This window comes from Peromyscus leucopus, chromosome 8b (assembly GCF_004664715.2).
Source record: "Peromyscus leucopus breed LL Stock chromosome 8b, UCI_PerLeu_2.1, whole genome shotgun sequence".
Lineage (NCBI taxonomy): Eukaryota > Metazoa > Chordata > Mammalia > Rodentia > Cricetidae > Peromyscus > Peromyscus leucopus.
This window is the reverse complement of record NC_051086.1, coordinates 30,267,144-30,284,344: the sequence shown is the minus strand read 5'-3', so window position 1 is coordinate 30,284,344 and position 17,201 is coordinate 30,267,144.

The window sequence follows — 17,201 nt, the reverse complement described above, 5'->3', positions numbered from 1 at the left end:
TTGTCCATAGTCATGAGAGAAGCTTTCACCAGAGTTCTAGAGAGGGGGGTCAGCATTTATATTAATGTCTGCTGACCCCTACTTTTTGAAAATTAGAGTCTTTCTAATCTTTATATATAGTATCTTCTAGACAATCACATCCCTGGGTAAGCAGCTGGTGGATTAACAGGATTCAAATGATTCTTCAGCCTCTTAGGCTTCTGGTATGCTAATATTCTTCAGAAAACATTTTACAAATCAACATGTAATCTCCAGATAACATTTATCATTTAGTTCTGTTTATCATGTCTGTTCTGAAAATCATGAGAGTTTCATTTGGAGGGACTACCTCAAGATGATATGGGTTTTAAAGAGCTCCATGGTGACATCTATATAGGTAGAAACTTGATGTGTGGTTTCATAATTGTTACATGACTAAGGGATAGCACTTACAGACTTGAACTGGGTTTGTTTGTTTGTTTGTTTGTTTTTAGCTTCCTTCAGGTCATTCTCTCTCAAGACAAATGGTACTGCACATCCACAAACCATAGACCAAAGATTATTTGAGGGTTGACCCTATAGAAAGGGTCAATAAACTTCAAACTGGAGACCAAGCCTGACTCCACAGCCACAGATATTTACAAGTCGTATATGAGCCATGTCACTCTGTACCCTCACCATTGACTGCATGTCCAGCAAAACAACGTTGTGATTATACAGCCCTTTACAGAAGACATTTGCTGACTCCTGAGTTACAAATCACTTGTAGAATGTGTTAGACATAGTAGAACAGAAGGCAGATTTCTCAGGCACAAGGAATAGCCTGTGTTATATTCCCATGGGGGCTTGGGAATATAAAACTTGGCTGAGGTTTTAAGAAAGATGTATCTAAGAGAGAAAGCAGCTCAGAGAACTTGGGGTAACTGAGAAAGTAGAATGAAAAGAAGCTTGGAAATAGGAAGCTGTGTTCCTCCCACCCTTTTCACGGGAGCTTTGATGGCTATTTCTCAGATGAGTGATGCTTCTCAAGTGAGCAATGCTTGACCAGAAGTGAGCCAGGGAGAATGATCTTGATTCACAATCTTTTCCCTAAAAATAGTTGAGTCCATCTACACCTACAAAGACTGGGTCTTCCCATGTGCCAGAGAGACTTCCACATCTAGGTCTACCAGAGAATACTTTTGACCTTAGATGAACTCTGTTACCCATACCTCTGATGTGGCCACTGTTCCTACAGGCCCAGGTTAGACCGATGAATCACCGGAAGGATGAAAAACAATAACATCTTTATATATGTAAAAATAAACAGTGAAATTCTGTGGAGCTATTTCTAGAAGTGACCAGATGAGTGGCAGTGTACTTTTACTCTTCCAATTTGGGTCTTTTCTTTGCTCCTTTGGAGTGGAAGGAATACAAAAAAAGGACATGTTTCATGTTCACATACCTCTGCTTCTGTGTGGTAAGATCATTTGCTACCACAGATCTGCCCCTTTTGCTGATAGTGGTGTTATACTTACTATTGTTAATTCAGCATCATTATAAATGAACTTTTAGGGTGTGAGTATTTTCCTTGGAGAGACAGGATATATTTCAATGAGAATGTCTACCATTTTTTGGTCCTTAATCTACATCACTACAGGAAAGCCTTCCACGTGACTATATCTGAAGGATCAAGTTGGCAGACCCAATGAGAGTATCCTGGTTTTATTTATTTTAAACAAAAGATAGCATAATGCTTGGGCCAAAGGGTTGAATTGATCCATTTTTAAGTATCTGATCCTTTATTAAGGATGAATAAAAGATGAAAAATCTTATTTATGTAAGTTGTAAACAAAACAAGATCTCCCTCCCCACACCACACACCTTAGGAAGTCTTAGGTATGAAGACAAGATAATAAAGAATCAGTTCCTTGAGTGACACATTTGTATGGTGCATCAGTGGCAGGCAGGTTGCAGAACAGTTCTAATGAAAGAAACAACCTTAGAAATCAGGCCTTTTATCGCAAAGATAAAATGTCTCTCTTGCAGCTTTCTGTCACCTTTTCCTTGGAGGAAGGTTTCTCCAGTTCCAACATATTTCCATTAAAATAGTTGGAGTTTACTGCACCAGGATGTCAGATGTATCTCTTTCTCTGTAGTAATCAGAATTTTAAATTGTACAGTTGCCTCTGAATTTCTCATTCACAAAACCAAACCACTGATCAGTGATAAAGCAGCCACAAACCTGCTGCTCCAGGCAGCACAATGCACCATAGGCATTAGAACTTTCTAAAGCAATGTGATTTCTATAAGTCTTAAAAGCTTTCTTCATAATGGAGTCCTTGAAACTTGTCAAGGCAGGTCTGAATGACAAAGGGGAAATAATTGCTCATGGGAGGTCCTCTTTCTGAGTATAGTTGGAGCATAAGGGTAGAAAAAACTCCCCTGGGGATACCCAGGCTCACACAAGTGATTTGGTCCCTCCCTTCCCCATCTTGCTTTTGAGGAAATGGACAGTGTAAGAAATCAGTATCTTCTTTTGAGGAAGAGTGAATGCCATGAGCCTTTGATGCAGTGGGGAAGGATATGTCACAACACAACATTAATGATGCCATCAGACCCATCCACAAAGAGTTGCAAGTATATAGCAACAGCAATGCCAACTGCTGCCCCTTAACATAAACCCAGCAGCGGGCAGCAGCAGGATACACTTGGAGGCTACAAATTGGAATAGATCAAAGGAACAGTTGCTACAGGCAAGAAGTAACTTTAGAGTCCCAATCTACCTGTCCTACTAGGAAGCCAGAGTCCTCAGCCAAAAGCCTCACTCAGCATGTTGCCATCCTCACTGGCAAGTATGTGGCTTTTGCTTCCTCACTAAATACAACAAACTTGAAGCTGCCCTTTCAGGGAAAACAAGAAAGAAAACTTATGTTTAAGATTAAAAATAAAAATCCACCCCACATACCCAGAGTATCTTCAAAGTCCACGTTTATATTGAGGTTCTCTCCCTGGAAGCAGGGAGAGCTCAGATTTCATTAAGTAAGAAACTCCAGACCGACTGCTGAGAGTGGTAAAACAATGGATTGTTTGAGGACTGAAAGATGGCATTGGTCAACAGGGAAGACATAGGTGTCTAGTGTTCCTGTTAACCTGACTCATGAGATCCTAGGATCTTGAGGGCCATGGCTATTTGCTTTCAGAACAGGGTTGGGGGGGAGCTATAAAATTTCACCACAAAAGAGCCATATCCTTAAAACTCATGCATAAAACAAGAGGTTTTCTTAGATCTACAGCCTACCCTAAGATATGGAACAACTAGACTCTACTTTCCAACCGTTATTAGAATTGTGTGCTAATATTTATTGAACTCTGCATTAGGCACTGTGCTAAATGCTTTATCTGCATCCATTTATTTCTTCCTCAGAACAGTGCTTTGGAGTTAAACTCCCAAAGAGGTTCCATTTTACAGATAGGAAAATTTGGGACCTCAAGAGGCTAAGAAACTTATTCAAACTCAGTATCTAGAAAATGACCAAGCCAGAGTGTGAGTCTTGTACCTGAGCAGTTCACTAACATTCAAGTTAGTTTTCAAGTTGGTGAGGAGTGTTCCCCTCCTAGGTTTTAGATTAGACTTTCTAGAATGAGGCCACAAAGTTTTCCCATCTCTGTTTTCTGTAGACTCTTCTCAGGAATGCATACAAGAGTAAAGTGTGGATCTGTGGAGGGGAGAGATAGAAAGCCTGACTGAATTACAGAATCTAGTACAATGACAACAAAACCAACCAACCATTTTGTTCTGGGTATGATTCTTGCCAAGTCAGACTTCTTAGTCCTTATGACTGGAAGATATCTCAGTTGTGAGCCTCATATGCAGGAGAACATTTGATATGCAGCTATGCATCTATATGGACAGACAATGCTGTTTTCCCACTATATATGTTTTCCTTCTCTCACATCTCTCTCCAAAAATCAGGTGTCTTATTTTATGTGAGATCTTTGACACTTAGGCTTTCCTCTCTCCCTTTACTTCTAGTAAAATAAAATCACCAAATAACTCAGAGCTCACTCTCTATCACTGAGAATCACCTAGAACTCAATTAACCTGAAGCATTCAATACCACCTGGAGCAAGCCACTTTGACCCTGGAATGGCTTCATCCCCAACTCTTATCTACTATCACTAAAGGGCCATATCCCTCCCAAGGTGCAGAATTCTTCCCACTAGAGCTTTGAGGCCATCACTACCAATTCTCATGAGTTGGAAATGAGAGCCATTCTCTACCTTAACCAGGGCCGCTCTTTCATATTGGTGTCCCACCCTCAGCCCTGAGGCTATAGCATTTCAAATTAAAAGCAGGAAGTGAACACAATCTACACTCATTATAACTGGGTAGTTTTGAATATTGGCACCTTCTGAACACAAAATTGGCATTTGTTCCATTAAGAGAAAATAGACAAGATCTTTTTTGAAAAACTAACTCTGAACTCAAGGTCTGTCTGAACATATTAAATACTACTATGCCCTCATGAAAGTCTTGCTGTGAGTCTGACCCTCATGGAGGTGAGAGATGCTATGAGACAAGACGCTTGTGCATCTGTGTGCATTCTTCTGATGACAGTGGAGGGTCTGGATACTCTTGCACTCAGCCCCAGGGCTAGAGCTTGTTACCTTCCACCTCTCATACAACCTTAGAAAGGGATTCACTAGAAATGCTAAAGACCCTGGTTGGGTCAGTCAGGGAGTTCCCTTCCGATGGTGTCAGTTTCCAAATGGCAAATCATATATGAGCATCTTTGACAAATCTTACATCACCAACCTCATAAGAACCCTGAAAAAATGTAAGTGGAGGCTTTTCTCTGTCCCTCCCTGATTAGAAATTACAGCAAAGTAAAGGGAACTGATGGGATACTTATACTAGAGTAACACAAAAGCAATTTCTAGTCAATATTTTCATGGGGAAGTGGGATAAATTTTCTCATCTCTCTTAGTCAGCATTTTCTCTCTAGAACCATACTGAAGGTGCCCATGTTTTAGATAGGAAAGTGGAACATCCATCATGAGGGGACTGAATACCCTTTGGAGAGGACACTCTGGGGCTCTTAACAGAAAAGATGAGGTCATAGAAGTTGACATAGAAGTCGATTTGTTTGGTGATTATGACCTTTGGAAAAGGAACCTCGTTTGAATTTAGCCTTTGTGTTATTTTAGGTTTTGTTTGTTTTGATTTGTTTTTCCTCTGGGTTTGGTGTGATGTGAGACAAGTGTTTTAGTTTTGTTTTAAATAACATCAAATCCTTGCACACTCTATGCAAAAATTTTGTAAGCATTGCAATAATGCTATGAATTACAAGGAACTATTTTAACTTTATTACACTTTCTGTATAAAAACAAATTTGTATTTAATATTATTTCAACTGCAGTCTTGTAAAATATATTAATAAAAAATAATGATTGGTAAGAAGGAAAGTACCTTGTCCACTTCTTCAGGGAGTTCCTTTCTCATAGCTAATAAAATTCCAAATTAATCTCTCTTCTACATCACTTTGATCAATGTTCTAACATGTTAGCTGAGACATGTTGACTCTTGGGAAGTTACTCACATGGACTGTCTCATGAAAAGAGAGGTTAATTTAAGGTAAGCATGGACTGCAATTTGAGAGTCATAATTTGGAACAGGTCAAGGGAAAAGTTATTCTTAATGAATCTCTGAGCCACCCATAAGAGCTTTTACAGAAAGAACTCACCTCTCTGCTCTCCAGGACTTTGAAGAAATCATTCCCTACTGAGGAGACCCCTTCAAACAGCATCCTTTGTTAGACTATAGAATCAGGTACTCAATCCGGGTCAAGTCAGTTTTTATCTTTTCTCAAAGAATAGACCAGCATACTCCCATATGGTGCACAGCAAGAGCATGTAGCACAGAAGGTAGAAGCTCCTTGATCTACTCATCACACTCAGTCCTTCATTTTTAGCATTTCATCCTTCTTTCCTTCCACAATGACAAGTTGCTATACATACCATTTATTCCATCTACCTAGAACACCATTCATCCAGCATCACCCACCCCAGAATACCATGCTTCCCAATCACATGTGTCATCTCTCTATGGCCCTCATCATTAACCCTTAATTCCACCATTAATTTACTTTGCCTTATAATACTGCATTTTACTGAGCTCTTACCTATTCTTCTATCTGAAACTTTAGAATATTTGCATTCAGTTTTAAGGTTTAAAAACATGAACACATACCTAAATCAATCATCGCAATTGTATTATAAGGTATATAATTTCCTTATCTAGAAAATTTCATCACATATTTTGCATATCCTGTACATGACAAAGTAATTCCCATTTACAATTGTATTTTCATCAAAGGCTATCTCTCATTAAATTTACCTACTGACCCCCAATAGTGCTGAAGGGACAGGACACTCAAAGCCCTCATATATATACATACATACATACATACATATACATACATGTATGTACATATGTATGTGTGTATGTATATGTATATATGTGTGTATGTATGTATGTATATACATAGTACAAGTTTTATTGCAAAGCAAGGTACAATCTATGTCTAAAGATGGAGTTTAAAAAAATCTAAATCAAAGAGAATTAAGTTGCCAGTTAAAAGATCTGGTGAAAAAAAAGTTAAATCTTAGTTTAAAAAGGTAAAGAAACACTCAAGAAGGAGAAACGCAGACAAATACTGATAAATCAAACTATTGGCCTCATTGTTGGTACAAAATTAGAGATCATATGCAGATACCAAGAAACTTTACAGAAAAAATGGCTGTGTTTCTTTTCTTCAAAGAAGGGGATTTTTCAAAGTAGCAAATAGATATAAATCAGCAACTGCAAGATTTCTTTGTACCTTGACCCTGTCATGTAAAAGTTTGTAATGGAGCATTGTCCTTGAGCCTAAGAGCCAAAATAAAATGGTAGGAGTGGGGATCTGTGCATGGAGTAATAAACACATTTTGAAAGAAGCTGTGAGTAACACACAGGAATTGGCATCTCCAGTTAAGGACAATGACAAGTTAATTTTAGTTTGTGTTTGCCAAGTTTTAATGACTCTCAACAATACTAAACACTTGGCAAGAACTGAGGATCAATTTGCTGCCCCCAGTACCTTCACTACTCTTCAATGGGAGGGTAACAGATGAGCTTTTGAGTCTCCTTGGCACAAGCAATTAGACATAATTACAAATACTTGTAAAATATCAAGATAACATGTTATAATTTAAAATTTGATAATATAATCTTTCAGGTTGCAGTCTGTGTATGAGACAAGCATTTGGAAGTATCTAAGTTTCAGATGGTAGTTATTAATCAAAGAAACATGTTATAACTTTAACTAGTCAGCCTTAATCTACTATGAGGCCATGTTAAGAGTTGTATTTTAGCCGGGTGGTAGTGGCGTACGCCTTTAATCCCAGCACTTGGGAGGCAGAGCCAGGCAGAGCTCTGTGAGTTCGAGGCCAGCCTGGTCTCCAAAGCGAGTTCCAGGAAAGGCACAAAGCTACACAAAAAAACTCTGTCTCAAAAAAAAAAAAAAAAAACACACAACAACAAAAAAAAGAGTTGTATTTTAAAACATGGTATGCAAAAAAAATTCACCAGTAATAATCTTTAAAGTTTAGCAATATGCCCCGCCTCATTAATTGTACATGATGAGGCAATTAAATGAACAATAAACAAAAGTATAAGACTGTGAGAAATAAGAAAATTAAAAATTTAATTGTGTGAGATAACTATTACCACTCTATCATGTACTGTCTGCAACGTTACAAAGTATAGAACACAGATACACATATACACAAACACATACATACATATGCACACAGGCACTCATGTATCAGACATCACACACACACTTCTACATGACAGCAAAGAGTAACTTCTCTTTGACTGTCCATGAGAACATATGAAAGAAAGAAAGAAACATCAGAATGCAAAAATAAACTTTTCTCACTATATTCTCTCAAAACCAAAAGAGAAATAAATCATGTATTCTATGTTAACAAGATCTTTGACATTTAAAGTGAACAACATTCTGTTAATAAATCCAAGACTTGGGAAAGAAGTCAGCCTATTTAAAGAATGGTAATTTGAAATACCACAAATTGTTGAATGAGGTGGTGCAGAACTTTAATCCCAGCACCCAGGAGGCAGAGACAGGTGAATCTCTGACTTCCAGGACAGACAGTGCTGTATTGTGAGACCCTGTCTCAAAAATAAAAATTTAAGAACACACTACAAATTATATGGAGGAAAGTCTTCTGAGATATAAAAGGCTTTTTAACTTGTCAATAGAGAATGATAAAAGCATTCACCATAAGATTCCAAAACCATTAACACAGGAACCAAACTTAACAGTAAGGCTAAGAGAAGGGGTTCAAACTTTATGTCTAAGAAAACCAAAAGCAAAAGTTTGAAAGATGCTGGGCTATGGTGGTGCACGCCTTTAATCCCAGCACTTGGCAGGCAGAAGCAGGCGGATCTCTGTGAGTTTGAGGCCAGCCTGGTCTACAGAGTGAGTTCCAGGACAGCCAAGGCTACACAAAGAAACCTGTCTCAAAAAATCAAAAAGAAAGAAAGAAAAAAATCTGAAAGAGACAATACTGCCAATAAATCTTTAAAACAAAAATAAACTGTAAAAACACATATGTAAAATTACATTATTTATTCTTTATATGGAAAAAAAGAATACCTAAAATGAGGTATAGAATTGTTAAAATTCAGCAAGTAAAGGTCAGTGCTTGCTTCTCAAACAGCAGTAAAGCGCTTCTCATGCAGAAAACACCACCAAGTCTGATACTGTTTGCTATATAAATGAAACATACATTAAGTATAATGGGCATGTGTTCAGACATTCATAAACTTTTGTGTGGAAGAATGGAATGTGCTTTTATCTTATGCTAAGAAAAACACACAGTTTTCAAAGAGAGTAAAATAAAATGAAGAGACCTGCCCTTAGCTGTAAAGAGAAAAATTGATAGGGTTTTTCTTGTTTTCCCTCAACCTTATTTATTTACACATTTAACATTCTGCCCAACAGGCATTTTGTTCTAAGAAATAAAATATATATATATATATTATATATATATATATACATATATATATGCACATATATATAATATATAATGGTCAGGTATAATAAAATAGAAAACAAATAGCAAAGATAAACAATAGATTCCAAACAAAACCTAACAGATTTTCAAAACTACCAAACAGCCATAGTAAAGGTAACATGTTCAAAATGTGTGCGATGTCTGTACCCACTGAGGTTGCAATGGGTAATCACGATATTGAAATAACCCAGATATGAAATAAAGGATGCTGGGAAAACAGCTGGATTATCAGCACAAACCAAGGGAAAATGTAAAGATCATGAGACTAATATTTGAAAAACTGATCAGCCATTTATTTGTTGAAGTCAAAAGGCTTCAAGGTCATACCTTAAATTATCTCCAGTGGACCAGACTTAGGAACATTGCTTTTTATCTGGTATCTATGGAGTCCTTATGCTCTTGTAAATAACACATGCCCCTTGATTTAGGAAATCGCATAGCCTCGCCTGCTGGGTGCACAAAGATCTAAAATGCACAGTTACAACACAGCATGGAAGATAAGACAAAATAAGACAATCACTTAACCCACAGTCTGTGAAGAAAAAGGAGCCCACTCAAGTACTCATTTTGTTTTGGGGGGGGGGGGTTGAGGATCTTTTTGGTGGGATTTTTTTTTTTTGAAAAGATGGTTGTTTCATGACTCAGACTGGCCTCAAATTAACAGTTATATTCCAGCCTCCGTTCCCCAAGTGCTGTAATGAGAAGCATATGCTACCACATCCAAACAGCCTGTGTAACTCTCAAATTCCTTCTTCTCTCAGCTCACTGTCATGTACAGGAGTTCTACTATAGATAGGTAGATAGATAGGGAGATAGAGATAGATAGATAGATAGATAGATAGATAGATAGATAGATAGATAGATAGATAGATAGATAGATAGATAGATAGATAAAAGGACTGGAAAGATGGTTCAACATTTAAAAGGAATATGCTATTTTTTTTCAGAAGACCTGAGTTTGATTCCCCAAACCAAAGTCAGGTGGTACCTCCAGCTCCAGAAGATCCAGTGCCACTGACAACCTCCAATACTGCACTCACATGTGTATACACTCACACACATACAATTACAAATGAATCTAAGTAAACAATATCAATAAACAGAACGAATGATTAAATATGATAAGCTTGAAAGTGCTCATACAGATAAATAATAAAACCCTCAAGATATTAATATATAAATGTGCAAAAGGGGATAATAAGTACATATAATTCATATAAGTGAAAATATTCATTTACCTCCATGCTAAGACATTAGCAGCTGTAACAGAATTAATGAACATTTTTCAAACAAAATAAGAATATGCCACCACATTAAATATTCAGTGTAAAGTCAGGCAAAGTGGCGTACACCTGTAATCTCAAAATTTGGGAGTTGTAAACAGAAGGGTCAGGAGTTGAAGGCTATTCTGGCTTTATAGTAAGTTAAAGGATAGCCTGGGTTATATGAGACTTATGTCAAAAAAAAATGATAGTATTCACTGTAGGATGCAATCTTGACTTTAGAAATATGAAAATGGTTTTAAAGTACAATTATATATAAACTGCTAAAAATGTAGTTAAATTTATTACAAAAGTGTGGTGAAACATGGTTTCATTAATGTCTTGTTGCTGTAACAAAATAACTTACTGAAGCAACATACAGGAATGGCTGACATTGGATGACCCTTCAAAGGGACGAGCACACCATGGCAAGGGAGTCAGAATGTCAGCAGATGCTCACACTGTAGTCAGGAAGCAGAGAGGGATGACTGCTAGTGGTCAACTGACATCACCTCTTTTGTTTGTTTGTTTTTGTTTTATTTCATTTTAATTTGTCCAGGCCAGGAACCTAGCCCACAGAATGGTGCTGTTTAAAGTAAGGTGGGTCTTCCCACACCAACTGACTCAATCATGCTATTCCCTCATGGACCTGTCTAGAGAGGCTAACCTAATCTAGATAATCCTTCAACAGAGTGCTTGGAGGCTAATGTCCTAGTTGATTCTAGATCTGTCAAATTGACAATCAATATTAAGGGGGTCATAGTCTCACAGAAAACTGATGTCTCAATCTGTCATTTTTTCCAACTATCAGATTAGTTAAATAGTAACTGTTAAATTAAGTATAATGTTAAATAATAAATTTACACTTTATTATTTAACCCTGAAAAGAACTCAGTAAAGTACATATTATTATAAAATTTAAAAGAAATATTTCTTAATAAAATTAAGAAATGTGTGGAGGGCAATCCTACAGCTGAGTGCAAAGATCACAGATAATTTCTTCCATGCTAGTAGATCCCCTACTTTTTCTGTCAAGATGGAGACAAATGCACACCTGTGCGCTGATGGCAAAAAGATGGAGACAGATGAACATCTGTGCGCAGATGACAGAAGGATGGAGACAGATGCACATCTGTGTGCTGATGACAGAAGGATGGAGACAGATGCACATCTGTGCGCTGATGGCAAAAAGATGGAGACAGATGAACATCTGTGCGCAGATGACAGAAGGATGGAGACAGATGCACATCTGTGTGCTGATGACAGAAGGATGGAGACAGATGCACATCTGTGCGCCGATGACAGAAGGTTGGAGACAGATGCACATCTGTGCGCCGATGGCAGAAGGATGGAGACAGATGCACATCTGTGCACCGATGGCAGAAGGATGGAGACAGATGCACATCTGTGCACCGATGGCAGAAGGATGGAGACAGATGCACATCTGTGTGCCGATGGCAGAAGGATGGAGACAGATGCACATCTGTGTGCCAATGGCAGAAGGATGGAGACAGATGCACATCTGTGTGCTGATGGCAAAAGATGAGACAGATGAACATCTGTGCAGATACAGAAGGATGGAGACAGATGCACATCTGTGTGCTGATGACAGAAGGATGGAGACAGATGCACATCTGTGCGCTGATGGCAAAAAGATGGAGACAGATGAACATCTGTGCGCAGATGACAGAAGGATGGAGACAGATGCACATCTGTGTGCTGATGACAGAAGGATGGAGACAGATGCACATCTGTGCACCGATGACAGAAGGTTGGAGACAGATGCACATCTGTGCGCCGATGGCAGAAGGATGGAGACAGATGCACATCTGTGCACCGATGGCAGAAGGATGGAGACAGATGCACATCTGTGCACCGATGGCAGAAGGATGGAGACAGATGCACATCTGTGTGCCGATGGCAGAAGGATGGAGATAGATGCACATCTGTGTGCCAATGGCAGAAGGATGGAGACAGGTGCACATCTGTGTGCTGATGGCAGAAGGATGGAGATAGATGCACATCTGTGTCCCGATGGCAGAAGGTACTGGTGTGTTTGTCAGAAAAGTCATAAAAATATTCAGAGCCTCTGGTCCAGCAAACCTGTTTCAAAGTTCACCCTGCCAACAATATTTAAATAGCAAAAGGTGGTTCTCAAACCCCTACACAACAGTAGAACTCAAAGATGAAAAAAATTTCACAATGCTATCTGACCATTGAAGGAGACATTAACTAGACAATGGTTTTTCAAGTTCATGGACTATCAAATAGAAGTTCCAAACATTTGCAAGATTTTTATCTCAATATGGCAAAACTTAATGGCAAATCTATAAAAGTGATGTATACACAAGAGTCAAGATTTCTACAGAAACTGAAAGATAAGCAAACTGATTTATTTGAGTGACAGTGCTGTGGTATTTTATTATTTTGTATTTATAGTACATGTGAAATAAAACTTTTCCAAAATAAGAATAAAATCTGATCTTCCTATAACACAGAATCAATGTTTTAAAGCACAAATAATCTCTAAGAAACAAAATTTATAGACCAAAAATTATTTGTTGCATTTTGATAAATAAATAGAGTCTACAACTTGTCTTTTATCTCAACAATTGGAATAATAGGTACATAAAACCCATCACATCCAAACAGTGAAAGACAAGTTAAAAAATTTTGGAGCCACACAACATATCCCATGTATAAAATAAGAGAATTTAAGTTGAGGTTACATTTACTTTAAAGTAAGGTAGTTATATCTGGATTGCCGGTGCCATAACAATACACCACAAACTGTGTTGTTATAAATAACAGAAATTTATTTCTCACAATTCTGGAGTCTGAGATCAGAATGCTAGCATGGTTCTAGTGAGGACATTCCTCTAGGTTTCAAACTACCAACTTCTTATATCCTCACACAAAGAAAGGGGGACAAGAGATTCCCCCTGGGGTTCCATTTAATAAAAATTAAAACGTGCATCTAGTTGATAAGGCCCTGCCTTGACATCTAATCACCTCTCAAAGTCTCTCTCTGTATTCCAATTCCATTACATTGGGGGGGGGGTAACACTAACAACCTGTGAATTTTGGAGAATATAAACATTGAGTACACTGTAACTATCAAAAATATGTATTTTTAAGATGATTAAAATCATTTTAAAGCATTAAAGTAATATAGGCATGACTACTTCTGTTTTCTTCAGTTCTCTTGAGGATCACCATTAATTCTGTACAATGGATGAACAAAGATGATTTCTAATTTCATTTGTTTTCTTTTTTTTTTTTTTTTTTTGAGACAGGGTTTCTCTGTGTAGCTTTGCACCTTTCCTGGAACTTACTCTGTAGCCCAGGCTGGCCTCGAACTCACAGAGATCCGCCTGCCTCTGCCTCCTGTGTGCTGGGATTAAAGGCATGTGCCACCATTGCCTGGCTATTTCATTTCAACTTCAGTTTATTTATTTAAATCTACCAATGGGTCAAGTTTGAAAAGACTTCTGAGTGCAGAGAATAACACAAATTTAAAGTTGCCTCTTCCTCCATCCTACGAGAGATATGAGATATTTGAAATTGTTCTAGTTGCTTTGGTGGTTGCCAAGGTCTCCCATGGAGCTGATATCCAAAAACAAGTCACATGTGGGATCACTGTTTGTGCTCAAGGTTGAAGTCAATTGGCTCTCATAATGAATTTGTAGCAAGGTGAAGGTAAGGAATAGCCCAAGCTTTCCCCTCTTTTAAATGACATGCAGAGGAACCAAGGGAACTTTGCCCATAACTTGAAATGGATATCTGTCCATTTCAAAGTCTTGTAGAACTTCTGATGACAGATTAATCCACTTTAATGAGAGTTACATATTTCCTCCAGCCTCAACATTTCAAGTTAGCTGGTTGGTTGGTTTTGCTAAATTGGAGTTTAAATACATATATGTTGCATTTATATGTGTGCATCTGATATACCTAAATATGAATCTGTGTGTTTGCATGTGTGGTGATTTGCTGCATATAGTTGCATGTGTACATGTGTATGCATGTGGAGGTCAAAGGTGGGCATAGGGTGTCTTTTTCACTTGCCACCTTATTTACTGGGTCAGGTTCTCTCACTGAGCCTGAAACCTATAGATTTGGGGAGTCTTCCTCATCAGCTTGCTTGGAGGCTAACCTGTCTCCATCCTGTGTGCTACAATTACAAAGGAGCTACCACACCTGTCCAACTTTTATTTGGGTGCTGGGAATCAAAACACCAGTCCTCACATACAGCAAGCTCTTTATCCGCTAAGTCACCTCCCCTGTCCTGACTTTATATTTTCTAATGCTACAGTTTCATACAAGTTAAGTACATCTTAAACCCATCCTTCCATGATGTTCAGACAGCATAACTCATTTTCCTCACCTCCCATGATCATTATTCCTCTTCCAAAAGCTGACTAAACACACACATATATATATGTATATATATAAACATATATATATGTATATATATAAACATATATATAATATATATATATATATATATATATATATATATATATATTATATGTTCCACCTCAACAAGGACTACACCAACGGACATGGTAATGTGGAAAGGGAAAAGCTCAAGGCCTTAACACTAAACAAAGAACTACAGAAAATGGGGATGCTGATTCCTTAGGGAAGAGCTTCCCAACTGGTTACCCAGTAACAAGTGGTTCAAACCTGAGATATACATAAAAGTAACATACAGACTGAGCAGGTTGTAAATGCTTAAGAATACTCTCTTTGGGTCTCTTTGTGTTGTCTCTTTCTGTCTCATTCTCTATCTGTCTCTTTCCTGTCTGTCTGTCTCTCACTCTCTCTCTCTGTCTCTCTCTCTCTCACACAACAATAATTAAGGAAAATAAGCAATGGATTTAAGAGTGAGCAAGGTGGTTGCAATAGGAAGGATTAAAGGGAAGGGGTAATGATATAATTATATTATAATTTCCAAAAATATTATAATAAAACCACTAAGCAGAAAAAAAAAAACACAAGTTTCTCTCACACACAAAAAGTCCTATGTAATGGACAATCCAACAAGGACCTTTTCCAAAAAGCAATGATGAACCCCTCCCTCCCCAAGTTCTATAGACTGTTACTACAGTGGTCCAGCTCTATTATTTAAGAACTAAATAACTGATAAAGACTGAGCATATCTAATCCAAAATCTTAACTACTCTAAAATCTGAGACATTTTAGTACAAATGATACTATAAGTGAAAGATCCTATACTATGAATCTATATTTTATGCAGAGAATTATTAAAATTATTCTATTAAATTACCATAATACCAAGTAAATAAATTCTAAATTTCTAATTCCAATACATTTTGGGTGCTAAGAATTCTAAAGAAGATATATTTGGCCTGCACACTATAATATGGCACAGCTAGCTCACCTTTCTTTAACTTTTCTGGCTCCACCCAAAGAGGTAGTCTCCAGCCAAATTATGGCTCTCGGGGCAAAGGCCTAGTAGAGAGTAGAGAGTAGAGATGTGGAAGGGCATTTCTAATCTCAGCAAGACCTGCGTACTACACTAGTCTCTGTATTAGTTATGCCTTTGTTTTCCTTCCATAACTATTTCAAAATATCTGAGGCTGAGTATTTTCAAAAAGAATAGTATGCAACCCACAATTTGTAGACTGAAAGTCCAAGGTGGTAGGCCTCCCCTGTTTGGCCAGGGAAGGGCACTCGGTTGTACCATATTGGGACATTTCTATACAATGCATGTGTAAGACAGTAGGAGCCTATCTTCCTCCTTCCTAGAACCCCAATTCGAGGATTATGTTAATTCCTTTTGGATGGGTACATGTCAGAGCCCCCAGTGACTTAAGTACTTTGTGTTAAAGTATACTTCTTTAAGGTCTTTCTTAACACATGGGGGGAATTCCATACCAGCAATTCTTTGCTACATGTCAGAAGTTATTATAAGCAATAAAGTAAATTACCTGTAAGGTGTGTGTACAGGGTACATAGGAAACACAAATTATTTTTTTGTTTAAATTTAAATTTGGATTTCATCTCCCAAATATCTCACGATGTGTATAAAAATATTCCAAATTGTCTTTAAAACTTAATTAGTTTGAAAATACTTGTGATGTTAAAAATTTTGATGGTGTACTAGTCAGTCTGTACAGACTTAAAACTTCACATATCAGTGGCTTGGAAAGCACAATCAAATCATACCCAACCCATGGAGACAGGACATAGCCTCATAGAGAATGCTGCCACAACTCACCTCAGCCATGTGAGTTCCTCACACTCTCACCACCCTACCTTGGCCTTTTTATTTTGTTCTGCACTAAAAGACTTCAAATCTCTAATTTAACTTTTGCTCTTGCACCCAAAATGTTACTGTTCATTTTAAAAGCCCATCAATGTTAAAAATTCCCTCTTGGTATGTCTTAGGTCTGAATCCAGTGTGTGCTATGCTTCATTAGTGGCCTGTCAAGCTCCATTTCCTTGCAGGAAGTCACCAGCCCAACCCCCATGATATCTACATAACTCAGAAAAGCACAGAGGACCATCCACTAATAATTGCTCAATGAAATGAAGGCAGTAAGAATCGCTTGTTTTTTATTTTCCATTTTGATGATTTCACAGCACCCCAGATGGATCTCTGACATGGTTTATAATTTGCATGGCTGATTTCCCTTCTTCTGACAGATCTATCATGATTCTGACAGGATCTAACACGATTCTGTTATAAAAATACATTTTATTAGATAAACAGAAGAGGCCCAGTTTCCAATGCCCTTGGTAACCATGGTAAGTTCTTTACACCAGCCTCTGTTCAAAACCTCTAATCTTGCTTAATGACCTCTTAACCTA